The 26,164-nt window shown below is 36.8% G+C and overlaps 1 protein-coding gene and 1 pseudogene across 9 annotated transcripts in view; one reads left to right on the plus strand and one right to left on the minus strand.

Moving 5' to 3' along the window:
* Positions 1-26,164, plus strand: part of LOC112835727 (glutaredoxin domain-containing cysteine-rich protein 1) — a 300,261-nt gene that overhangs the window by 66,598 nt on the left and 207,499 nt on the right. For 3 of the 9 annotated variants that reach the window (XR_012377897.1, XR_012377895.1, XR_012377894.1), the window contains exons 4-5: positions 15,997-16,059; positions 17,013-17,149. The exons of the other annotated variants lie outside the window; for them this stretch is intronic. The gene's annotated coding sequence lies outside the window, so the exon portion shown is untranslated. The remainder of the gene's footprint in view (positions 1-15,996; positions 16,060-17,012; positions 17,150-26,164) is intronic. 9 annotated transcript variants of the gene reach the window in all.
* On the minus strand, positions 17,577-18,563 carry LOC112835726 (proteasome subunit alpha type-1 pseudogene; annotated as a pseudogene).

A 26,164-nucleotide genomic window follows, 5' to 3' on the forward strand; every position in this document is an offset into this window, starting at 1 on the left:
GGTACTTTGTTATGGAAGCCTTAGGAAATTAATACACCATGTAAGGGAACCTATTTATAGATTCCAGGGACTGGGATATGGACATCTTTAGGAGAGCCAACATTTGGCCTACCACAGTAATACTCCTGTAATTAGTAACACAAATTAACAATAACAAAACCAGAAAGAAGTAGGAATATCAGAAATGAAGAGTTGATAGAAAGAACTCATTAGAGGGCATAAATAGTGGGATAAGACGAGCCGAAGACTGAGTTTGTGAGCATGAATGCTGGACTCAGGAAATCTGTCAGAAGCAGAGTAAGTAATGAGGGAAAAGAATGTAGAGAACAGAAGTCGAGTCCCCAAATTTGGATGACAGGATATCCCAGAAGGGGAAGAAGGAACAGAGAGGGCAGCATAATTATGATAAATATCTCAGAATTAAGAAAGATGTAAGATTTCAGATTAAAAGGGCCCAGAGATTACCATACAGAATAGATACAGAAACACCTATGCTTAGACACATGGTATCAAAAGTTAACTCTATTAATACAGTAGATAATTCTAAAAGGCCACAGAGAAAGAGCAGATCAACTAGAATAGAAATCTGACTGACATTAGAATGCTCAGCATCAGTGCTGTGTATAGATGTGTATATATATCAGAGAAGAAAACTTGAACTAATTAATGGAAAGTATGAAAGGAGAAGGATACATGGGGAAAGTACAATCATTGGAAAATATGAAAAAGTCCTAAAATAATAATTTTAATAAATGTAAATTGCTCATTTCACCAATTAAAAGATGGAAACTTAGATGATATTTTAAAAAATAAAACACAGAAAATCAACAGTGCACTATTTAGATTCAGTTCAGGCGAAAAGACACAGGAAATTTGAAAAAAGAAGGATAAAAACTCATATTGGCCTCTACAAACCAAAAGAGAGTGGCCATCTTAATATCTGACTCTTAATATTAACATGTTAATATTTGATACATCAAAGCAAAAAATGTTATATGGGGAAAAGGGTGATGGTGACATATACTGGTAAAATAACAGAGCAAGGAGGTATAAGCAGCATGAAAGTATACAAAGCTGCAATGGCATAATGGCAGGGAGAAATAGACTGATAAATATATGTTGCAAGAGATTTTAGCATACTTTCCTCAGCAATTGATAAATAAATCAGACAAACATTAAGACATAAAAGAAGTAATGTAATAAAGAAGCTTGGACTATTTTATATATATGTGTGTGTGTGTATATATATATATATATATATACACACACACACATATATATGTAAACTATTTTTTATATATATGAGTTTGTATGTGTGTGTGTGTATTCCTTACCTGGAAAATTTACTAGACCATAAAGGCAGTCTTAAATTCCAAAGAATCATTATCATGTAGGCTATGTTCTCTGACCATAACCAATTAACACCAGAAATTTTAAAAAAGAAAAGGAGCAGGGCGCCTGGGTGGCTCAGATGGTTAAGCGTCTGCCTTCGGCTCAGGTCATGATCCCAGGGTCCTGGGATTGAGCCCCGCGTTGGACTCCCTGCTCCGTGGGAAGCCTGCTTCTCCCCCTCCCACTACCCCCACTTGTGTTCCCTCTCTCACTGTGTCTCTCTCTGTCAAATAAATAAATAAAAAATCTTAAAAAGAAAAAGAAGCATAGCTTATGTAATCCTAAATGTCAGGTTTTATATTTAAATAATCCTTGAGTGAAAAGGGGACCATGAAGGGAATTATGAAGTTCTAGGACTTAACAATAAAACCTCACAAGTTACTGTTTGTAAGACATGGCTAACAGTCCTTTAGAGAATTGTATAGTTTCAAATAAATTTACCAAGACACAAAGTTTTAAAATGTTGAAAATGTAGCAGAGCAAATACAAAGAAACCAACCAAAGGAAACAAGGAAGAAGAATTGATAACAATAAAAAAGAAATTTTTAAAATGAATAATTACAAATAATAAAAATGTCCACAAAACTAAAGGTCTGTGGCAAAACCAAGCAAGAAAAAGAAAAAACAATATGAAAACAGAAACATGCAATGAAAAAGAAAAATACCTACAGATATAACAGATTTTAAATAAAGAATATTATGAGTAACTGAATCAGAATATACTTGATAACTCACAAGATCTTAGTCATAAACTATTTGGAAAAATATAAAATGCCCAAATTAGGAAAATTGAATAGGTCAAAAGCAGTAGAGGCATTAAATGGTCAAAAAAGACCTCCCTGCCACCCAAACTTTATAGCCCTTGGTCTGTTTCACACAGAATTTCTACTAAATTTTCAAGGAAACACTAATCTTACAATTTTTTTCCCCAGATAAGAAGCACTATCTGCTTATTTAATGGTATTAGTGCAATCTTGATTCCAATATCAGTAAAGGCAATAAAAAACTGACAAGCCAGTTTCACTTATGGATACATGTTTTAGTATTCTAAATTAAATATTAGTTGAAATGAAACATTTGATTCTTAAACCATAATTCATTGTTCTGATCAAGTTCATCCCAGGAATACATTCAAGTCTCAACACAAGAAAATATGTCAAGAGAATTCACCATTATTAATAGACAAAACAAGTGACTATTTAAATTGATGCAGAAAAAGCATTTGATAAATGTAAACACCTATTTGTTAAATAATATGCATCAGAATATGTTAAAAGCTTGAGGGGCTATGCTAATGTAATATGTTCTAAGAATCTAGGACAGGCTTAGAGTTTTGTTACTGGCTTGGTCCCATCATTTAATTCACTGTACTTTTATTATTCACTGTACTTTTATTGAAGTTGTTCTTTCATTCCCAGAGGTCCATTAAGGAAGACAGTAAGAATTTTGCTGAAGCATAAAATGACTGGGCAGAAAATGGTCAAAACAGAGGATGGGTTTTAGCTGCAGCTTTTCAAATAGCCCAGGGCAGAGTGGAATGAGAACCAGGGAAATCAATAAAAAGATGGCTGTAAGCCAAGTGATAGACCATGAGTTGCCGGACCAAGTTTACTCATTCACTTCCTAAACAATAACTTATAATTTTTGCTCTTATAAGAATAGTAGAGTTTTTGGAAGAAAGATCCTACTATTTCAGTAGGAAAAAGATCTGAATTCCCCACCACAGTCACTGTTAACATTTTGGTGGATAGCCAGATATATATACTATGAAGGAGAAAAAAAAAAAAATCCCTAACCATAATGGACTACCAATTGTTTTGTTAACCAGAGAACATTTTTAAAGAATTATTGCCACCAGCATTTAAAGTAACAGTTTTTCTTCTCTGTGGTCTATGCTCTTTCTTGTTTGGGGGTCACAAATTCAAAAGACTTCAGTGGCCAGACAGGTTTCAAGAGTCAAGTAAGTTAATAGCGGTGGCTTGATTGTGTGTTCTAGAGAAAGTGTGACAGTCAAGGGCATTTAAGACAAAGCACATCTGTGGGTCACCAGTTTGCAATCCCTACTTAGATTACAGTTCTTCTCATAGCATGTACTATGTGGCTGAGGAAACAGACAAGACATTTACATATGAGAGCAATATTTGGCAAGAGAATCCCATGGTTTACTATGTGTTACTATTTATATGACCCATAAATAAGTATACAGAGGAAGATAAATCTCTTGTGATATTGGGGTGTTATATCATCATCACCATAATCTTTCTTTTTTATTTATCTTGCTTTTTAGTTTACTAAGTGTTATTAGAATCTTCATTCTGTTGTTTCTCACAGAAACCTTGGATGGAAAATAGGAACAATGTTGTCCGTATTTTACGAGTGCTTAAGCAATTTACCCTTAGTTTCATAGTATTAAGGCCTTGTGCTGGGATATTGCAGTGGGTATCTATGGGACTAGTTATATCTTTTATTAATTGTCACAATGTTCCTTCTGCCAGTATACATGGTGCCTCTGAAAGAGCCATGTTACAAGTTGACTTCAACCCTTGGCCAAGTTGGCCAGTGAGTTCTATCCCTATCCCTTGGTGATTTGGGACAAAGTGATGGCGTAATCTCTCCAGGGGGGAAAAAGCTGTGATAGGTAAACCTTTATAACTCTTGGCACCCTATCAAATGAGGCAGTCTATGGATTGGGGAACAGAAGAAGCAGTCCCAAGAGAAAAAGGAGACAAAGAAACACACATTTAACAGTAAGGAGAGGCAAGAGATGGAGTGAGAAATTTTATGGCATTCTAGCCCCTGTATCTAATCACACCTATGGAGCAGCTGCATTTCTATCCTGCGCATAGTTTTTTTTTTTTTTTTTTTTTAAGGTTTTAATTATTTATTTGATGGAGAGAAAGAGAGACAGCGAGAGAGGGAACACAAGCCAGGGGAGTGGGAGAGGGTGAAGCAGGCTTCCCGCTGAGCAGGGAGCCCGATGTGGGGCTCGATCCCAGGACCCTGGGATCGTGACCTGAGCTGAAGGCAGACGCTCAACGACTGAGCCACCCAGGCACCCCTCTATCCTGCCCATAGTTTAAATGCTCAACTTTTACTCAGATTATACTTTTTTTTAAGTTAAGTTTTTCATTTTAATTGCAGTATAGTTAACATTCAATGTTATATTAGTTTCAGGGGTACAATAGTGATTCAACAATTCTATACAGTACTCAGTGCTTCTCATGATAAGTGTATTATTTAATCCCCATCACCTATATCCTCCTACCCACCTCCCCTCTCATAACCACTAGTTTGTTCTCTATAATTAAGAATCTCTTTCTTGGTTTCTGTCTCTCTCTCTCTCTCTTTTTCCTTTGCTCATTTGTTTTGTTTCTTAAATTCACATATGAGTGAAATCATATGGTATTTGTCTTTCTCTTACTGACTTGTTTCACTTAGCATGATACCCTCTAGCTCCATCCATGTTGTTGCAAATGGCAGGATTTCATTCTTTTTTATGGCTGAGTAATATTGCTTTGTATATATATATACAACATCTTCTTTATCCATTCATCCATTGATGGACATTGCCTGCTTCCATAATTTTGACACTGCAAATAATACTGCAGTAAACATAGAGGTACATGTATCTCTTTGAATTAGTGTTTTTGTATTTTTTGATAAATACCCAGTAGCACAATTACTAGATTGTAGGGTAGTTCTATTTTTAACATTCTGAGGAACCTCCATACTGTTTTCCACATCGGCTGCACCAGTTTGCATTCCAACCAGTAATGCACAAGGGGTTCCTTTTTCTCCACTTTCTTGCCAGCATTTGTTGTATTTTGTGGGTTTTTTTTTTTAAAGATTGATTTATTTGAGACAGAGAGTGTGTGCATGAGCATGGGGACAGGCAGAGAGAGAGGAATAGAGAAAATCCTCAAGCAGACTCCCAACTGAGTGTGGAGCCTCATGTAGGGCTCCATCCCAGGACCCTGAGATCATGACCTACACCACAGTTAAGTCAGCTGCTTAACTGACTGAGCCACCCAGGTGCTCCTGTTTCTTATGTTTTTGATTTTAGCCATTTTGACTGGTGTGAGGTAGTATATCATTGTAGCTTTGATTTGCATTTCCCTGATGATGACTGATGTTCAGCATATTTTCATGTGTCCTTTGGCCATCTGTATGTCTTCTTTGGAGAAATATCTGTTCATGTCTTCTGTCCATTTTTTAATTGGATTATTTTTTGGGTGTTGAGATTTATAAGTTCTTTATATATTTTGGATACTAACCCTTTATCAGATATGTCACTTGCAAATATCTTCTCCCATTCCTGTAGGTTACCTTTTAGTTTTGTTGGTCATTTACTTTGCTCTGCAGAAGCTTTTTATTTTGATGTAATTCCAATTTATTTTTTATTTCCTAGTTTATTTTTGCTTTTATTTCCCTTGCCTCAGGAGACATATCTAGAAAAATGTTGCTAGGGCCCATGTCAGAGAAAGTATTGCCTTTGCTCTTTTCTAAGATTTTCATGGTTTCAGGTCTCACATTTAGGTCTTTAATCCATTTCGAGTTTATTTTCATGTATGGTGTAATTTTTATTCCTTTGCATGTTGCTGTCCAGTTTTCTAACATCATTTGGTTGAAGAGACTATCTTTTTCCCATTGTATATTCTTTCCTTCTTTGTTGAAGATTAACTGTATAATTGTGGGTTTTTTCCTGGGTTTTCTATTCTATTCTGTTGATCTACGTGTCTATTTTTATGCCAGTACCATACCGTTTTGATTACTAGACCTTTATAATATACCTTGAAGTCAGGAACTGCGTTATCTCTAGCTTTGTTTTTCTTTTTCAAGATTGCTTTGGCTATTTAGGGTCTTTTGTGGTTCCATATAAATTTTAGGGTTGTTCTAGTTCTGTGAAAAATGCTATTAGTATTTTGGTAGGGATTGCATTAAATCTGTAGATTACTTTGGGTAGTGTAGACATTTTAACAGTATTTATTCTTTCAATCCATGGAAAATTCTTGAGAGATATAAGAAACACACGGTTAAGTGTAATGTGTGATTCTTATTTGAATCCTGATTCGAACTAAACACTTTAAAATGTGTAAGAGAATCAGGGACATTTGAACACTGCTTCTTTAATGATATTAAGGAATTATTGTTAATATTTTAGATGTGATGATAAATGACATCATGGCTGCTTTTGAAAAAAAAAATGGCTCTTAGACTTAAAGATATACAATGAAGTATGTATGGATCAATTGATACTGATGTCTGGGGTTTGCTTCAAAATAATGCTGAGGAACTTGAACTCAAGCAGTTTCTTCCAGAGCCTGATGATGAAATTATTCTGTTGCAGTAAAAAAATAAACGCAGAGAAATAAGGGATTTATTGGAGAAGAGCGAATTGCCCAGTTTTGTTGATCTATGGGGCCCATGCAGGGATTGTCAGAGATAAGCTTATAAAGGTTGATTAGGGCCAAAGCTTAGAAGGGCCTTGGAAAATAGGCTAAAGAACTTGAAAAGAAATCATTATTTCAATACGTAGGGTACCATCATGATCTGTACCAAAACTGTGGTAAGATTTCATGCTAATTTAAATGCTAATCACCATACTTTGTCAAAATATTGGAAGCTCCCTCTAATGGAAAATGAAATTTGATAAATACTAGATTTATGAAAGATGAATAATGAATTTTAATAACATTTCCTTAATAGTGATAGCATTTTTTTCCATAATTTTATTTTGATCACCTAGATTATAAATTTCTAGTCTGGGAGAACCAGAGTTAAAAAATAATACACTTGCTCTGTGTTTTGTCTAGAGAAGAGCTGAACCCACCAGGTTTCCTACTATTATATTTAGCAATTAAGATTTTAAATTCTCTGTGTTTTTGTTTTTTCCTCAATTTAATGTTTTTTGAATCCATTGTATTATATATCATTTCTAGAAATATTTCCCTCTTCAGTAAAATGTTGATTTGTGACTTTGTTTTGCAAAATGTTTTTTTTAAATTGGACTTTTGAGAAAATCACCTGAATAATGATTAAAAATAAGCAGAATAAATTTTATGTCAAAATTATTTCAAGTCATTTCTTTCAGTTGTAGGTGACTGCTGTTGCAATTTTCTTGGCATACAAACCAACTAATTTTAAAGTTAAGCTCTTTATGTGATTGCATGTTTCCTGCCATTAGAGTAATGAAGATTTTGGAAAGATATCATCAAAGCAGAACTAGGAAGCTTACTTACTGTCTTGAATTATTAGTGTTTTATCACATTTACCATAAACTCCAGTTTCCTAACTTAAGTAATATGAAATGTATCCAATTATAACAGAGTTTATGTTACCTACAGATTTAAATTTAACATTTTGCTTTCAAGTGTCAGATTTTATGGAAATCTATCAAGTTTCCCAAAGCATATGTAGCAGAGCAAGGTTGTAAGACTCACAAGTGTCTTAGCTTGAGTTTTTAGAAGCAGGGCATGAGATAGGAATTCTTGTTCAAGTGGTTTATTAAAAAGAAACAGGTGAAGAGAATTGAGGAAAATAGGCTAAAACAGAAAAAAAAAAAAGACAAAGATGCTGATCCAGAAAGTGGGCTCAGGTGGAGACTGGCTTGTTTGATCCCACAGAAAGCTGTGCAGGACGAATTATACAAGAAAGTCTCTCCTACCCCATGGGACTCAGTCACTGGCAGTGGTCTTCCCTTGGGAGGGGTGGTCATAGATAATTAGGCAAGGCTGTGCTGTTTGTGTGAGGACGTTTCCAGAGACAGGAGTAGCTGTGTTATCAGCTAATATAGTTGCTGGGGGAAAAGCTGCCCCCGCCCCCCGGTTTGCATAATGATGGTGGTTTACCAATAGCATTCTTTACAGTTCATCCTTTGAGCTCACATATCCAAATGTCATGGCACAGCCTTTCCAGAATTCTGATTGGAAAACCTTATAAGGGTATTCCTGGGAGGAGTTCTAGCTGCTGCTGCTGCAGTTTGTTCTGAGGTTGTAACTAATAGGAATCACCTCCTGCCTCTACTACCAATTCTAAATTCCTCTCCCCAGTGATTAGGACTTAGGCCAATCTGTGCAGTTCGCCTGGTGGGATGCCGAGGCCTCAACCTTATTCTTTTTTTTTTTTTAAAGATTTTATTTATTTGAGAGAGAGAGAATGAGAGAGAGAGAGCACGAAAGGGAAGAGAGTCAGAGGGAGAAGCAGACCCCCCGCTGAGCAGGGAGCCCGATGCGGGACTCGATCCCGGGTCTCCAGGAACATGACCTGAGCCGAAGGCAGTCTTTTAATCAACTGAGCCACCCAGGCGCCCCTCAACCTTATTCTGAAGGGTGTGAGCCTTCTGGTGACTCTGCCTTTACCAGGTCATGGTTGCTGTGCTTTACATATACAATTAGACAATCCATATACAATTATAACAGAATGAAAGTCACATGGCTTACCCAAGTGCTTGGCATATTCCTCCTTGCCTTAATCTATCACAGAAGTTATGGTTCCTCCTGATTATCATGGTCAATTATCACTGTCAGTATAGTAATTCTTTTCTTCGCTTGCTTATCTCTGCCGTAAGGATCCCAAAGTGAACAGGAAGCAGTGATAATTGTAAGATGAGTGGGATTCTTGCTGTGTCCGTGGTGGAAGGATTATACAAAGCCTAAAATTGTGGGGACAGTATGCATGTTTCCCCAAGTGGGTTCCTGGGGGTTGATAATGAGTGGGACTGCTTCTAACTCCGTCCCTTCTTAGCCAGACCATTCATTCTACTGTTACAGGCAGAGCACTATGGAATGGCTATTGAATTAAGGTGTATGCTGAATTGTAAAAGATAGGGTCCTATCCTTTCAAGGTGTTCTCTTCAAGCTGCTACTTCAGCGGCACACTTAAGAGTCCATTTCCGCCTTTCATTGGGTTGGCAGCGTGGATGGTACAGTAAATGGTTGGAACAATGGATGTTGTTGTCACAAGACCACTTTTGCTCCTCCTTCGCTGTACAGTGGGTATGTAACTTCATGGTAATGTTATGCACTTATACAGGACACTAAATTAGACATTCTTCAAGCCCCTGGTAGTGGTGCTGGCTGGGAAGTGTGACCAGAAAAGGCAAAGCCAGAACTGGAATAGTGAGTGGGTCAAGCACAGACAGGATGGAACATTACTCTTTCCAGGGTATCATTCTCTTGTTGGTCTTACTGAAGGATAATACCATCTGAGGACTCACTGTTGTTCTCTACTGCTGGACATTCAGCGTGGCAATAGCAAGATCATTTTGGCAAGAGCGAGCCCAGCTGATGGTCCGTGGACCCATGGACCATGCACAGGTCTGTCTCTTCCACCGTGGCTAGTCTAGTTCTTGGCTACTTTATTCAAGCACGAGAGAAGGTCGGTGGACTGAGTCATCCTGTCCATCTGGCTGCCAAATGCTTTTTCTGAAGTAGATTCTCTCTGATGGACATTAACTTGTGATAGAAGGGTCCTCATCTCTCTTGAACCTTTTTTAGATGTATTGTTTTCTTAGGGGTTGCTTTAGTTTTATGATGAACATATGTAACTGTGATAACAATCTGCTGGGAACATTTTGCCACTTTAAGGGAGGTGTAGAAATCTTACTTCCATTTAGATTCCTTTGCCCACTTGAAAAATTTGTTTTCTCTACGCACATTGAGCACCCCATCAATTAGTATTATAGTTTTTGCCTCAGCCATCAAACATGATTAAAAAACTCAGGAGAAGTATAATCTTTTATATCCCCTGCCCCCCTTTTTAACCGATTGCATTGTTATTTCTTCCTTTCTGAAGTCATTTACTTTCTGTTTGGAGAATTCCCTGTAGGCATTCTCTAAGGGTAGGTCTGCTACCCTTAGAGCTCCAGATTCCCTTAGTTTTCCATCATCTAAGAATGTCTTAATTTGCCTTCATATCTGAAGGATTTTTTTTTTTTTGCCAGGTATAGAATTTTTAGGGTTGGCAGGTTTTTTTTTTTTCTCTCAGCACTTGAAAAATGTGCTATTTTAGTATAATATAAACCAGTACTTCTAGGGCTTAAGTTTAATTATATGATTGCAGTCTAAATAACCTATTTTGATTGGAAAAAGAAAAGGCAGGGTACAATTTTGCTCCTTTTCTCATATGGCAGAAAATCTTTCTTTTTGAGGGGAAATACACGTGAAAACTTTTTTTTTTTTTGGTTGATCCCAATGATGGTTGAATACTAGGTAGTTGTTTCTTGCTTTCTTTTTCTTCTTACAGAGAGAAACAGCAACTGTTCTAAGGGCAAAGAGGATGAAAACACAAACAAACAGTTCAGTCCAAATGAGCAGCCTCCTCTGTCTGCAACAGAGAAGAGGGAGCCAATTCCACAAAAGCAAAAATCCATCTTGGGAAGCTCTCTGAGGTAAAATGTAGGGAGTTTGGAGTCAGGCATACCTGGCTTTGGATCCCATATCCACCGTTTACTAGGTGCATGATCTTTGGTGAGTGATTTAACCTCTCTAGGTCTCAATTCCCCCATAGAGAAAATCGAAATAATAATACTTCTTTGAGTCATTGCGAGAATTTAAACAGATGAGATACACAGGCTTCTAACAACAGGATTCATTCTCAACTGTTTTTCCAGGGTTTTTCAGTTGTATTTCTTCTTTCCCCTTTCACATAAAGGCTATGTAAAGGTTAAGGAAAACCCATCAGGGAGGGTGTCTAGCTCCATCTTGGGAAACATGGTGAACTAGCCAAGTTAAGATTTATCACAAAAGGTATAATGTGAATCTTTTATTTCTTTAAAAGTTGTGATGTTATCACCTTCAAAGTTTATAGTGAGTTGCTGTTATTTGTTTAGTTTATTAGTTTAATTATTTTAATAAAGGTAGATGTAAAAAAGAAGTTTAGTAGTCTGGGTCAAATCAAGGGAGAGATGTCTTACAGCACCTTGAACAGAGAAAGTTTTATATAAAGAATTATTAACTACAACAGGACATTGGAACAATGAGGGTTTTGCTAGTAAGAAGAGAACATGAATGAATACAATAAAACAGATATAAAGGCAGTTACTACCCAGAGCTGAGATAGAGAGTCCAAGGAATAGACCCCCCTCTGCCCTCCTACTCCACAGCTGAGATCTGAACCCTATGGGAAAACGCACAGCCCTAACTGGATGTCAGAGTCCCAGTGACCTAATTGTGATGGTACTGTGGGGGAATTTACTGGAAATCTGCCCTCAGGAACTGGCTAGAGTTCTGCCCTCCAGGGCTCTGGGAAAAGTTGAGGAGGTGTCACCCGTGAAGCAGTGCTACAAATCTGCCTGGAAGTGGTGATGGCGTCTGTATTGCTGCCATCTTTGTACTTCTGGAGGCTGGCTCTGGAGAAGCTATACACACTGCAGGAGCCGGCCAAGCGAGCACCTCAGAACCAGGAAGCAAAACCCTTTCTGCCTACAGCGTCTCTCCAGCAGCCTCTACTGACAAAGTTTGACACTGTGTAGCTGACAGTGGAAAATATTTAAGGGGCCCAGATCCATTCTCATAGAGCAAGCAAAATGGATGAATTTGGAGATAAGAGGTAATAATTTATCACGGGTACATAGGGATGGAGAATTCATGATTTGAAAATCTGTGTTAGGACTTAGTAAGAGTGATTGTCTTAATCTTATACAAAGCATTGGCTCAATTATTCAAACCATGGTATCAATGCACCAATGCCTCCTGGTGAGAGTAAATTGAAATTGCATTTCAAATCTTTGTGCCAGTTAGATCTTTTATAATTGAAATTGTAAAACAGAGGCTATAGGATTTTGGCAAAAATAAATTACATTTAAAAACCTGTTTCTAGTTAGAGGTACTTAGATGGCAACATAGATATTATTGTATAAATTTGAATATGATTTGATTTGATCCTGAAAAATTTATTTTAGTATTAGGGTGAGGAGTTCAAATGATAGCTCATCTAACAGCTCAGATGATTCAGGTTTAAGCCTCTCAGGTTGGCTTTAGGTTTGCAAAAGGTGTTAGATACATGGGTTCTAGAGTAAGCTCATGATCCTACTAATTGAGTGACTGCTGAGCAAGTGCAAAGGTCTGCAGGACTGAGGAGTATTATTAATGGACTTTCATTAAAAGTTGATGCCATGTATAACTTTCCCCTGGATTTATATAAATATAATTTTTTATACATGTTTAATTTATTTTTGCCTTCTCTGTGACATTTAGAATTTTATTTAAATTTAAGTATAGTTGAGGTTCATATGGCCCTTCTTTTCAATACGTCTGTGTCTTTGGGGTAAATACCCAGTAGTGCAACTGCTGGATCATAGGGTAGCTCTATTTTTAATTTTTTGAGGAACCTCCACACTGTTTTCCAAAGTGGCTGTGCCAACTGCCATTCCCACCAACAGTGTAAGAGGGTTCCCCTTTCTCCACAACCCCTCCAACATTTGTTGTTTCTTGCCCTGTCCATTTTTGCCATTCTAACTGGTGTAAGGTGGTATCTCAATGTGGTTTTGATTTGAATTTCCCTGATGGCTAATGATGATGAACATTTTTTCATGTGTCTGTTAGCCATTTGTATGTCTTCTTTGGAGAAGTGTCTGTTCATGTCTTCTGCCGATTTTTTAACTTGATTATTTGTTTTTTGGGTGTTGAGTTTGAGAAGTTCTTTATAGATCTCGGATACCAGCCCTTTCTCTGTAGTGTCATTTGCAAATATCTTCTCCCATTCTGTGGGTTGCCTCTTTGTTTTGTTGACTGTTTCCTTTGCTGTGCAGAAGCTTTTTATCTTGATGAAGTCCCAAAAGTTCACTTTTGCTTTTGTTTTACTAGCCGCTGGAGATGTATTTTGAAAGAAGTTGCTGTGGCTGATGTCGAAGAGGTTACTGCCTATGTTCTCCTCTAGGATTTTGGTGGATTCCTGTCTCACATTGAGGCCTTTCATCCATTTTGAGTTTATCTTTGTGTGTGGTGTTAGAGAATGGTCGAGTTTCATTCTTCTGTATATAGCTGTCCAATTTTCTCAGCACCATTTATTGAAGAGACTGTCTTTTTTCCATTGCATATTTTTTCCTGCTTTGTCGAAGATTAGTTGACCATAGGGTTGAGGGTCCATATCTGGGCTCTCTATTCTGTTCCATTGGTCTATATGTCTGTTTTTGTGCCAGTACCATGCCGTCTTGGTGTCACTGCTTTGTAATATAGCTTGAAATCGGGCAACGTGATGCCCCCAGCTTTGTTTTTCTTTTTCAACATTTCTTTGGCAATTTGGGGTCTTTTCTGATTCCATACAAATTTTAGGATTGTTTGTTCCAGCACTTTGAAAAATGTCATTGGAATTTTGATCGGGATAGCATCGAAGGTATAGATTGCTCTGGGTAGCATAGACATTTTAACAATGTTTATTCTTCCCATCCATGAGCATGGAATGTTTTTCCATCTTTTTGTGTCTTCTTCAATTTCTTCCATGAGTGTTCTATAGTTCCTAAAGTTTAGATCTTTTACCTCTTTGGTTAGGTTTATTCCGAGGTATCTTATGGTTTTTGGTGCTACTGTAAATGGAATCGTTTCTCTAATTTCTCTTTCTACAGTTGCATTGTTAGTGTATAAGAAAGCAACTGAAATTTCTGTGCATTGGTTTTGTATCCTGCCACATTACTGAATTGCTGTTTGAGTTCTAGTAATTTGGGGGTGGAGTCTTTTGGATTTTCCACATGAAATATCATGTCATCGGCAAAGAGAGAGAGTTTCACTTCTTCTTTGCCAATTTGAATACCTTTTATTTCTTTTTGTTGTCTGATTGCTGTTGCTAGGACTTGAAGGGCCATATGCATCCCAATGTTCATAGCAGCAAAGTCCACAATAGCCAAACTGTGGAAAGAGCTGAGATGCCCTTCAACAGATGAATGGATAAAGAAGATGTGGTCCATATCCATATCTACAATGGAATATTATTCAGCCATCAGAAAGGATGAATACCCAACTTTTACATCAACATGGATGGAACTGGAGGAGATTATGCTAAGTGAAATAAGTCAAGCGGAGAAGGTCAATTATCATATGGTTTCACTTATTTGTGGAACATAAGGAATAGCAGGGAGGACATTAGGAGAAGGAAGGGAAAAATGAAGGGGGTGGGAATTGGAGGGAGAGATGAACCATGAGAGACTGTGGACTCTGAGAAACAAACAGGGTTTTAGAGGGGAGGGGGATGGGTTAGCCCGGTGATGGGTATTAAGGAGGGCACGTACTGCATGGAGCACTGGGTGTTATATGAAAACAATGAATTGTGGATCACCACATCAAAAACTAATGATGTATTTTATGGTGACTAATGTGACATAATAAAAGAAAAGAAAAGAAAAGAAATTTAAGTATAGTTGATATACAATATTATATTTGTTTCAGGTATATAACGTAGTGACTCAACAACTGTATTCATAACAAAATGCTCACCATAGTAAGTGTAGTTATCATCTGTCACCAGAAAAAGTCATGATAGTATTATTGACTATGTTCCCTATGCTGTACTTTTCATCTTTGTGACTTATTTTGTAACTGGAAATTTGTACCTCTTAATACCCTTCACTTTTGACAATACATTTCTTTTGGAAATTCTTCTCTCCTTTGTTTCACATGGCCCTGTTTATTTTCCTCTTCTAGGCTCTGTTGTTGTTGTTATTGTTATTGTTGTTGTTCTGAAGCATTTAGAGGGTCAGTATTCCTGAGTTCCATCTTTGATGCTCTTTCTTATTCTGTATGTTTTTTCCAGGGAGGCAGTATAACATCACACTTAAAAGCACAGAGCTTCGAGTTAGAGAAATCTTGAATATTAGCTCTGCCAGTTCCTGCTTTGTGATCTTAGGTAACTTAATATCTCCAGTCTCAATGTCCTCAACTGTAAAAATGAGCTACCCTCTCTTACCTCCTAAAGTTGTTGAGATTTTGAAATGAGATATACGTAAAGCCTTTATCATAGTGCTTGGCACACAGAAAGTGCCAAATAAATAGTACTTTTGATGATCTATTTGTCTGGTTCAAATAATATGCTTATGATTCCAGATCTTTAGCTAAAGCTTCTCTATTGGGGCTCCAAATCTCTATATGTAGTCATCTATATCAGTGTCAAGTGCTGTTTGTGGTCTATTGTAAATCAGTGATGAGAATTACATTGGTATAAGAAGAACTGAAAAAAAAAAAAGACTTCAGTTGAGTTTTAAATTGAAGGCAAGTTACCTTAATTCAATAAATTGCCTTTTTTTAAAAAAGATTTTATTTATTTGAGAGAGAGAGAATGAGAGAGAGTGAGCACATGAGAGGAGGCAGGGTCAGAGGGAGAAGCAGACTCCCTGCTGAGCAGGAAGCCCGATGCGGGACTCGATCCCGGGACTCCAGGATCATGACCTGAGCCAAAGGCAGTTGCTTAACCAACTGAGCCACCCAGGCGCCCTCAATAAATTGCCTTTTGTATCAAGATTCACACCTTAATTTTTGGTGTTGAAATATCCTTTTATAAGAATGAAACGTCGATATAAGTAGATGATAGTTTTTTAAGGAAACATATCCTGACCTAGCAAAAGAAAGAATTGGCAGTCTGAAAGTGGTTCCTCATATTTATTTGAAAATTTTGCAGGTCTGTGAAACCTGAAAGGCCTGGGAGCCTCTGATCTGTTGGATAGCTTTACTTGAATAAACCGTGAGTGCCTCAAACTTGACACTATAAAAAGTATATTTATTATCTCCTTCTTTCCCTTCACGCACAACCCAACTCCTTTTTTTTCTATACTATAAAGGATGTTATAACTCTCCATCCCAGTTGATTGTAGGAAGTGAGTTATCCTCAAACCTCCCGGGTGCTATTACCCTTACGTTTAAGTGGTTGCTAAGTCCTCCAGTCTGTCTCTTGGTATTTCTTGATTCATACTCATTGCCACTGTCATTATTTTTTGTTGTTGTGATTGTTTTCTTCTCACGTCCAGACTCCTTTCATTCCACTTCATCCTCTCCTAAGCTGCCAGAATGATCTTTTGCTTCCCTGCCTAAAATCCCCCAAGATCTAGCTGTCTCCTTTGGGGCTAAATTTTTCAGTACAGACAGAAAGTCCCTCCCTTCGCATCTGCTACCCCTGCCTCACGTGGCTCCCTCATGTCTGCCATAATCAACTGCTTGCATCTCTGTTGTCTTGGAATCTTTGTAAATCCAGTTCTACCTGCTAGTCAATATCCTCTCCTCATCTAGACAATTCCAGTTAGCCCTTTAAGGTTCCATTCAAGTTTCTACCAATAAGACAGATATATGGAAACAGTATTTGGTGTGTTGGCACATTTTCATACCATTTACTTTCATTATTGAATAAAGGGGTATGGCTAAGGGTACCACTAGGGGATAGGCAGAGGGCATAGGAGGCGTGCTATTAACATAGCTACACATTCCCAGGCTCCAGCGCTGATCTGCAACCAGGACTGTTTGTAAATATGAAATGTGCCCTCTCCTTTTAGGTACGCAGGTATGTCTTCTGTGCTGTGTGTAGCAATAACCAGAAATATAAATTAAAAAAAAAGATTATCGGATGAGATCAGCTAATGCAACAGCTTGTCTTCTTGAGGAAAAGTTCTAAAAGTTTAATAATCATCCACTATTTTCTTATAGGATGGTTCTTGTTGTGAATTGTACCTCAAGACTCAGAGGGGACCCAGAGAAGTACCATTGCTTATCCTTAACTATGTCTTTCACCTCTGCTGTCTAGAGGGGGATCTCAGAGAGAAGAAACTCCCTTTCCTACTCAGGTAGGACAGTTGAGCTTCAGGAAAGGCTTATATTATCTAAGCCTGATCAAAGGCTTAGATATTTTTCTTTTATTTGAAAATTAACAAAATTAATTAAAAAATTAATTTGAAAAATAATGCTTCACATCATATATGTTCTTGATGGCATGAAAGTACTTTGCTACTGTTTCAGTTAGGATGCTAGGGCTACAATTAAATACCCAACTGAGCATTTGAGACATTTAATTCTCTTACATTGCAAAGTGTACTGGAAGAGGCAGTACATCTAGTTCATAAGCTCTGTGATGTCATCAAGGACCCACTTTCTTTTCACCTTTCTGTTCCTTGGCACATTTAATTTTTTTTTTTTTTTTTTGGCAGGTGAAACAATTTTATTTCACAGTTGTCTTTAAAACCACAAAGACACTGTGTTCTTCATATAAAAGCATTAGTACAGATACCTGTACTTTCTAGAAAATGATTATATAGACCCTCTCAAAGAAAATTCACACCATTATATGGTTTCAGACAAGTTGCTAGGGAAAAACACGTCTGTACTCATTCCTAAGTGTAGATTATTGTCATCAGTACATGTTCCTGCATTCTTACAGATTTGATAATAAACATATAGACTGGCTTGTAACTTAATGTTCCATCGGTTCATCAGCCTTTTCTGCAGGTTCATCAGCAGGTTGAGCAGGCTTTGCCTTTCTCTGTGGTCTTTCTTCAAGACCTTCCAGGAGTGGAGATACATCATCATCATCATAAATTGTAAACTCCAAGTCTTTACCAACAATTCCAATGGAAACATTCTTTGTAGTTAGGTCCTGTTCTGCAGGAGGTGTCTCTCGTAAGGCACACAGACCATGTTTAACCAGTTCATTCAAATTGCACTCCATAAACCCAGACATATGGCTCTTCAAGTAAGAACGAGCTGATTGAGAACGGGCTCCAATGGACATGGCTCTACAGTCAAAATAGTTGGCAGATGGACAGGTGTGGAAAATGTGAGGGCCCATATCATCATAACCAGCAATAAGCAGCCCAACACCATATGGTCTCCGGCCATATCATTGTGTTGGTATCTGGGTCTTGCTTCCAATTGGAGATACAAGACGAGACACAGGAAGAGATCTGTCAAATACAAATCTGGAATCCAAACACTCTTGGCGCATAAAATTACATAACAGTCTAGCATCAGCAGTACATCCCGCAATTGAGATACCAATATGGTTGTCAACATGGAGAATTTTTTTCTGGTTGAGCTGCAAGCTCTAATTGTGCTCTCTTCAATGCAACCAACACTGCATGTGTTTTCAGACCAACTGTGGCTGAGCCTTGCTCGACAGCTTCCATTGCATACTCAATTTGATGAATCCTGTCCTGAGGGCTCCAAACAGTGACATCATTGTCATCCTGGTTGCGAAACATGGTTCCGGCGCAGGTCTGGCTGCGGCCTCCTGCAGAGGTGCGGGTTCAGGAAGGTTCAACAGCACATTTAATTTTTGTCCTTTTTTTTGCATCATGTGGCAAGATGGTTGCTGAAGTTCTAAGCGTCACTATGACATGGCATCATCCCAAATAGGGAGGAATCAAGAGGAGACATTAAAGTCATGATCGATAAGACTAGCCATAATCCAGTCCTTGGAACTGGGCATATTGCCAGCCCCAAAACAAGTGGGTTTTGTTAGCAAGGAAAAAGGGAGAGAATGGCTATGGGGTAAGCAACTAATATTGTCTGCTACATGTAATCATTCCTTTTTAACCATGTGAAATATAACAGTGTTGCATAAAGGCTTTAGCTTGGGTTTTACTTCTCCTATGTCTGTATCCAGACCAATTTTATTTCTTCTCCCTTGTTCCCCCTTGACTTTCCACAATTTAACCTTTCCTTCTCCTGGCACCTCCCCATCACCACCCAGTGGATTTAAGGAAGTCCTACTATTATTTACTACTATGTGTTAGGTTGAACAATGTGAACTTGCCAATATTAACATATTTTTCCCACAGAAATTTCACAATTTACCCAAATAATTTGGACAAATGGAAAGTAAATGATAACTATGGAAAGTAAGTATATAAAAGTTGCTTAAAGCCACCAGAGAATATTTCAAATGATGAAAACAAATCTAGTTTGCAACTTAAAAACCAGTGATAATTTACATTAGACATCTTCATTTGGAAAAGAGAAAAAAAAAGCCACCTGCTAATAACATTGAATCACATTCCTAGTGATTGACAATGGTGGACAAGATGTCCATTTTTATTTCTTAAATTTGATTAAGGTAATCCAGTTATATCCTACAGAGAGGGAAAAAAAAGGCATTATCTTATGACTTTCTTGTATAGTATGAACTATTTACCTTACACCTTCCTCTATCCCAGCTGGGTATATCACAATGTCTGCACTAATATTGAAAAAGGAATGGAACTCAATAGAGAAGAATTAATCTTCCTACAGTAGGACACTTAAAATTAAAAAAAGATGAGTGGAAAAAGCCAGCACAGACGGGAAAGATAAGTGTCTCAAACACTCGAACATGGAGAAGATCCAGCACTTCGCAGGAAGCCATAGCTAGACTTTGTAACAGGAGAGGAAGTTATCTGGAAAATGGCATTTCTCACACACCAGCTGTAAGTCAATCTCCTGGGTAACAGTATCAAGTTAAACAACCCTCGTAGGTCTCTCATGTCTATGAATGTAATAAGATTCCAGCAACAGAATCATTCTTTTGTTCAGTGGTTTCCCAGTTGCTACTCACATCCTGCTAAAGTCGTCTTCTTCTCCAAAGTGTTGTCCACCAAGTTTCATGTGCTTAGTTCCATATGTCCTTTTGGCTCTTTATGGGTCTCAACGCAGAATAATTACAAATATACCTTAATAACTGAGAAGTTTAATATTAGTAGTTTACCAACAAAAGGTCTATCATTTTTTGGAAATTTTATGCCTTTTTGTAAAACTAATAGGTCAATAGTATCAGACGTCGCCTGGAGGTATAGCCAAATAAAAAATAAAGCTGCACTGTGATCATTAAAATGTAGGCCACTTAACAGCAGGACAGGGACAGTGTGAGAGTTTTTGAGGAATTAAGAAATGAGAACAAATAAGGAGAACTTAATATAAATACGTGAATGACAAAAAAAAAGGAAATGATTGTTAGGAAATAAGGGCGCAGAAACACACAAGACAACAGCAAAGTGAGAGAAAAGATTTGTTCTAGTTGGGAAAATGTGGATTACAGTTCTGGCTTCACCAACTAATCATGTAATTTTGAGTAAGTCACTTAATCTTTTTAAAAACAGCTTCATTGAAATATAATGCCATTCCATGCCATTCACCCATTTAAAGTATAATATTCAATGCTTTATAGTATATTCACAGATTTGTACAACAATTACCACAATCTAATTGTAGAGGTTTTTATTACCTCCAAAAAATTTCATACTCATTAGTGGTATTTTCTCTTCCCTCCACTTTGGTAACCACTAAGCTACTTCTGTTTCTGTAGATTTGCCTCTTCTGGATATTTCATATAAATTTCACTTAGGTAATGATTTCAAGGTGCATCTGTGTTGTAGCATATATCAGTTCTTTATTTTTATTGCTGATTTTCTTGTCACACTTTATAATTAAAAAAAAACAAATAGCAATTTCCCTATTAGGTTACTTCTGTGAACTTTTTTTTTTTTTTGAGTTAATTATCCTTGAAAGAAAAATAGTCGTCCCTTATCTGGGAATGACTAAGATCATTGCAATTTACTTTCATGAAGCAGAAGTAAAAACTGAGAAACAGATAAATATCTGTATTTTCTGAAAAGTAGAGAAACTTACCTTAGACCTTGTGATTCCAAGGACTCACTGCCAACTTTCACTTGTTTGTCATTAGTTCATTCATTCAACGGGTGTTGAGACTTCCATGTGTAAAGAACTATGTGTTCCTTTATTGCCCCCAAGAAGGGATATGTAGGTAACTAAGATATAACTAGTTCTTATCATCCTTATCAGAACCACCAGTCCTAGGAACAAAATCACTTCATCTGACACCTGCTAAGGTGTGCCATCACAGAACTGAAGGGAGAAAGAAGAGAGAGCCAAAGGGTTGGTAGGCATAATTTTCTTAGGTCTTATGGACATTGGAGTCCATTTGCTCAGACACTTACTGGAAATATAAAATCCTTCGAATTAGTTAAAGTTATCTCAGGTAGTGTCCTTATTGTTTTTATAATACAAACAAATAGGAAATCTTCATGGACTGGGCGAAAGCTGTGAGTTTTGGGGGTTGTGGAAAACTAGAAGATGTATGTGCTGGCAGACAAGTAAACAGCCAGAGGACACAGTGTCTGAGGTCTTAATAAGAAAATTGGCAATGGGAAGCTTATCTGGAACAAAGATTTCCTCTGGGTAGGAGACCTTTGCCTCCACTCACCCACTTTGTGTAATGTTCTTATTCTAGACCAGTATTAAATAAAATAACATATTGGGCATTTGGATTCTTAAGATCATTCTTTTATTTTATATACCATTGAGTGGGTAGTTCTAGAATCTAATATTAAGTTCAGTGTCTCAAATTTAAAAGATAGGTAGAGACCCTAGAAAGAGCTCAAAGGAATACTTTAAAGAGAAATTTAGGGCTTGTAAGTAAAAATTTAAAAAGGAAGACCCTAAAAAGAAAACATCATGCTATTATTGGCCATGAGGAAGAGTTGGATATTTATTTCATAAAAATGAAAGAATGGTTGCTCTTTATGGGTCTCAACACAGAATAATTACAAATATACCTTAATAACTGAGAAGTTTAATACTAGTAGTTTACCAACAAAAGGCCTATCATTTTTTGGCAATTTTATGCCTTTTTGTATAAAGCCAAAAAAGTTGACCAGATTGATTCAAGTTGTGAGGGGAAAAAAGCTAATTGGGTGAAGGTATATATTCTGTACCTACTCTGGTGAAATTTACCCAAGAAAAGGGAGAGAAAGGGACAAATCTCTGGTTACAGAATAAAATTACAATACTGTGAAGAATGAACACTCTTTTATTAAAAAACTTCTAATGGACAATTTCACACACAAAAAATTACTTAGCAAAACCAAATGAAGTATAAATAAAACCCAGAAAATCTTAATAGACTGATAATATCTAAAGAAATTAGATCAGTATTTAAAAATCTAGCCCCTTTCCTATTAAAAAAGCCAAAATGAAAACCAAAACAGAAAAGACAAATAAAACAGATTAGATAAGTTCAAAGGCAAGTTATAACACATCATCAAGAAACAAATAACTCCAAAGCCGTAGAAATCCCTCCAGAGAATAGAACAAGTAACACTTCCCAAATAATATGATGAGGCTAATATTGTATGAGGCTAAAACCAAACAAGGATTTTTTTTTTTTTTTGGTAACAGATGATTAAAAGTCATTCTCCCTTGTGAAATAGAGATGCAAAATTCCGGAACAAAATTATTAGCAAGCCAAATCTCACAATGTATTGAACAAATACATCATGGAAAAATTGGGCTTTTCCAAGGAATTCAAAGAAGGTTTAAGGTTTAAAAGTACATTGCAAAGCATGATACAAGTGTTTAGTTAGACTATTATTTTCAAAATTATTTTTTTAAAGATTTATTTATTTGAGAGAATGAGAATGAGAGAGAGAGAGAGAGAGCACATCAGAGGGGGGAGGGTCAGAGGGAGAAGCAGACTCCCCAGGGAGCAGGGAGCCCGATGCGGGACTCGATCCGGGGACTCCAGGATCATGACCTGAGCCGAAAGCAGCCGCTTAACCAACTGAGCCACCCAGGCGCCCTTATTATCAAAATTATTACCTGCCTGATAATTTGAGAGCCCAATGAGGGCAAAATTGCGTCTGTATTTTTTTCACTGTTTTATTCCCAGTTCCAAACATATGTGCTGTTGGTAGGCACTCAAATATTCTTTTGCTATTAAATTGAATGGCAAGTGGTTGGATATCATGAAAATTTAGTTTCAGAGTTATTTATAGAAACCAAAATGTATCAGATGTTCTGAGTCAATTTAAAAGTGGCAAAAAAATATTTAATCTTTTAAAAAGTAGAGATCATGTCCTAAGGAATCCTCTCTAGTTGTTTTGCAGTCCAGATGGCAAAAAAAGAATGTTTCTAGAACTCCATTCTTGGCTAATATTGGACTGACCCCTTCCTCACTGAGACAGATCTTACTCAGAGAACTTCTCAACATAGTCCTACAGTTACTTTGTATCAAACAATTGGAATTGGCACATACAACACAACCTAGTTGGGATTTCTATATTGTCTCCGGGGAAAAATATCACACTTTTTACTCTAACAAAATATTTAATTATATATTGACTGATGATACTAGAATAAAAACAGCCTCAGGAAAGCCTGCCTTTTAATGTAGATTCAATTTCTCCACTTGGCTTTCCCCTTGGAATGAATATAGGACTTAATGGCAACAGTTTGGGACAAATTATCATTTCAGATTCAGCCAAAATCACTTTTTGTTTTTATTCTGTTAAAAAACCCTAATGGTTTGGTGAAGTATCTGGATTCTAATTGCAGCTTGGTTTTGGCAAAGCTAAACAAAGTTTATAAATATTCATGTATCTAGATGCTGTATCTCAAGTTATTGTCCTTAAACCTCTTAACTAAATTCCAACCAGAAAAATAAACACATTTCTTAATTACTTTTTTTTTTTAAAGATTTTATTTATTTATTTGACAGAGAGAGACACAGTGAGAGAGGGAACACAAGCAGGGGGGAGTGGGGTAGGGAGAAGCAGGCTTCCCGCAGAGCAGGGAGCCGGATAGGTGATCACACCTAAGGCAGACGTTTAAGGACTGAACCACCCAGGCGCCCCTCTCAATTACTTTTTGAAAAGTCATATGTTAAGTGGCCAAGAGGTTCAAGATAGCTCTGATAAATCACATAATAGAGGCAGTCTTACTTAAATTGTAGACAGTTATCTTGCAAAATTAATTTGAGGTTCAGAGGCAAGATAATCAGTATCATTTTCTTTAATATTCAGGCACTTTTAATTGAGCATTGCTACTTGATCCTTAGGAGTCCTTTCTCCAGTTGGAGCAATCATACTGTTAAAAGTGTCAGTTTCAATCAGTCTTGCACCACAAGGTACCATTTGGCCATGTAAATATTATCAAAGAGATCTAAAGATGCTTTTTCTGTGAGGGCCTAGATATTGAAATTCCCTGATGAATAATTTGTCTTTCTGCATACAAATCTCACGTTCTCTACAAGCAAAGACTGAAAGGTGTTTTCCAATTTTAATTTACCTTATTATTTACAGATATAATGCTTTTCTTATTTGAGTTAAAAAAATGAACTACCAAAGCTCTTCGTTTTTTGTCTCTGTGTATGGAGGGATAAAGTATATTTCTTAGCATTTTTCCAGTAGTTGACTTTAAAATTTTTCTCTCATAGTTGAACAAAAAGTAATTATAAGTAATTATAATACTTACTAAGACAATGGCAGCTCTTAGAAATATAGCCCTATAAAAATTAGAAAAATTATGAAACTTCCTGAAAATAATTAGAAGCATTGGGCTGAAATAGGCTTTGAGTGATTCAATAAATGTGCATAAAATCATACCCAGAATACAGATACTGCAAATGACTCAAAATATTAGCACTGTCTCCTAGACTTTAATTCTTATGGGCAGATTTTTAAAAATTAAGTCATATGAATTTGAATAAAAAAAGCAAGAAATTATTTGGTCTATCAAATCATAAAATAAAGAGGTTCACTGATAGTTTGTGAGGAGTTAAACTTTCAAGTAGGGCTATTATAGAGAAATGGTAAAACTTAACTAAAAATATCAGCGCTTCTAGGAGGAGCTAATTCTATGCCTTCGGAAGAGATATTTCAAGATTAAGCTAGAAACTTTTGTTGCCAGAAAGCAAGTATGCTTTGAAATGTTCTGATGTGGTGTTGACAGGACTCAGAAGCCAACTTAAAAAGAGCTTTCATTGGCCAAGCTGTGACAATTTGAGCATAGAAAAAGATAAAAATCAAACTGATTAAAACAGCAGAGCCTAGAAGAAGCCATTATTCATAATTATGCTTAAAAGAAAATAGGACTTTATTTTCTCTTCATACAAATGGTACTATATTCAGGTTAATTTCTTTAAAGGAAAATAATATTTTTCAAGTTTAAATATGTAAATATGTATATATATAATTTTTAGGATGGATAAGATGATATCCATACACAAAGGATAATGATCACCACCATCGTTGTGGTATTTTTTGGAATCTACTTTGCTCACCATTGTGTGCTTTTTGATCTCCTTTCAGGGATCATTTGTTTTCTTCTAGAAGTATATTTTAGGTGCTTTTATTTAGGATGTCTTAATGGGGGAATCTGTTTTCATCTAATAACTTACTTGTTTTGCCCTCATTCTTGAATGATAATCTAGTTGGATATACAAATCCAGATTGACTTTTGAATATATTTTTGAATACATTTTCTTTTCTTTTTTTATTTTTAAGATTTTATTTATTTGACAGAGAGAGACACAGCGAGAGAGGGCACACAAGCAGAGGGAGTGGGAGAGGGAGAAGCAGGCTTCCTGCCAAGAAGAGAGCCTGATGTGGGGCTTGATCCCAGGACCCTGGGACCATGACCTGAGCCAAAGGCAGATGCTTAAGGACTGAGCCACCTGGGCCCCCCATTGAATACATTTTCTCAACATTTTTCTGGCTCCCATTGTAACTACAGATTTGTTTTTAGTTGAATTATTATACTTAAGGATTTTCTTTTACCTGTGAATGCTTTTAAGTTCTTTGTTCTTTATATGCTAACAGTGACTTTGTGTTTTTTTGTTTTCTATCTTCAGAGCTCAGAATAGTGGCTGATAGTACTTACTCAATAAATAATTTTTGAATGAACAACTTAAAAGTTTTCTGTAGTTTGAATCTAACCTTAGTCATGGAGTTCTTGGATGAGTAAAATGAGACAAAGGGCCTGAAGAATATAGTATGGTACCTGGCACATAATTACTACTCAATAAATGCTAGCTT

The sequence above is a fragment of the Callorhinus ursinus genome, unplaced genomic scaffold (assembly GCF_003265705.2).
Source record: "Callorhinus ursinus isolate GAN/ISIS: 27379988/994484 unplaced genomic scaffold, GSC_fseal_2.0 scaffold4, whole genome shotgun sequence".
NCBI classification, from domain to species: Eukaryota; Metazoa; Chordata; class Mammalia; order Carnivora; family Otariidae; genus Callorhinus; species Callorhinus ursinus.